Genomic DNA, 1,630 nt, shown 5'->3' with positions numbered 1-1,630 from the left:
GGACATGGGCATGGACACGGACAGGGACAGGGACACAGGCATGGACAGGGACACGGGCACGGACAGGGACACAGACACGGGCATGGACACGGACAGGGACATGGGCACAGGCACGGACAGGGACACGGACATGGGCATGGACACGGACAGGGACACAAACAGGGGCACAGGCATGGTCAGGGACATGGACACAGGCACGGACAGGGACACAGACACAGAGATGGGCGTGGACACAGGCACGGACACGGACAGGCACGGGCAGGGACAGGGACATGGGCAGGGACACGGGCATGGACACAGGGACATAGACAGGGACACGGGCAGGGACAGGGACATGGACAGGGACAGGGACACAGGGACACGGGCATGGAGAGACCCACTGCGTGCAGCCCCGTCTCCCGCCGCTTCTCCTTTACAAGGGCAGAAATCTGAGTTCTAAAATCACAGGAGTGCCTATCTAAGACTTGCTTAGCTACTGCAGAGCTCTGCTCACCATCAATCGGTTTCAGATTCCCGGCACTAACAGAACAGGGTGCAATATTAGACTCAAAGCTAATACAGGAAAAAAAACTGAAGAGGCCAAATTCAGGTGGCCTCTTCAACACCGTGATGGTTGAGAAGAGCGCGAGGTAAAGTAGGGAGTCACTGTTAAACTCCGTTTTGAGCTCAGCCGAAGGGTTTCAGAAAGCCCTTGTAGCCAAGAGGATTGGGAGGAGAGGTGTCCCCAGGTACACGTGGGGTTTTACTTCTCGCCCTCTCCCTTGGCATCAACAACTGTCTTGAGGTGCTGAGCAGGCGGCTGAAGGTGAGGGCTTGCCGATGCCCCCCAGGGCAACGTACGGTGGAGTTAGCTGACATTTCTGCTCTGAGCCTAACAAATGATTTTCAGGAGAGATGGTGGCTGTCTTGTTTTCTTCCGTTCTTGTTTCATGCACTTCATCTTCGGATGCATCCTTACTCGGGATCTTGGTTGTGATGAATGTTGCACGACCGTGACGTTTTCTTTTCTGGCTGCCGAGACGTTCATACTGAGCACGGCCCGTGTTATGGCTGGATGTGCTGTGCGAGGACCGAGCACCGGTGCAGCTCAGCTGGCAGCGAGTCTCCCGCTGACTGCCACTGAGCGGGTGCAGCCGATACCAACACTGCATTTTATCGTCACTCGACACTCGTGAAAGTTTCCCCAAGCTTGTGACACAGCCAGCACCAACCTCTCCTGCGAGGAGTGCCTGTGAATAGCCCCTACGTACTAGCGCTCGAGATGCCAGCACAGCGCAGGGTGCTTTCCCATCCCTGCATAACGCAGGCGTGCATCCTGCATTTTGCGGATAACACCGAGGAACCACCGAGTGCAATCCCAAAGGGCTGCCCAGGCGCCTCCGCAGCTGTGGGCATTCGCATAATTCCTTAATCTCCCGCTCCCAGAAAGAGCAAGCGTTTCTGTGCCTGGTGGGGGGTATCACCGCTGACCTCCCGGGGTGAGCAGCGCGGGGACACTCCCAAGGCGACCAGAGCTTAGAGGACAGCTCTTCTTCAACTTCGGAGACGGGGAGTTTCCGGGGGGGGGAGTACTTAATTTAATTGGTACTGGTGCTTCCTTGGAGAGACAGTGCGGGGAAGTGATGGGGGA

The sequence above is a fragment of the Pygoscelis adeliae genome, unplaced genomic scaffold (genome assembly GCF_000699105.1).
Source record: "Pygoscelis adeliae isolate BGI_AS28 unplaced genomic scaffold, ASM69910v1 Scaffold131, whole genome shotgun sequence".
Classification (NCBI taxonomy): domain Eukaryota; kingdom Metazoa; phylum Chordata; class Aves; order Sphenisciformes; family Spheniscidae; genus Pygoscelis; species Pygoscelis adeliae.
Note: the sequence above shows the minus strand (reverse complement) of the source record.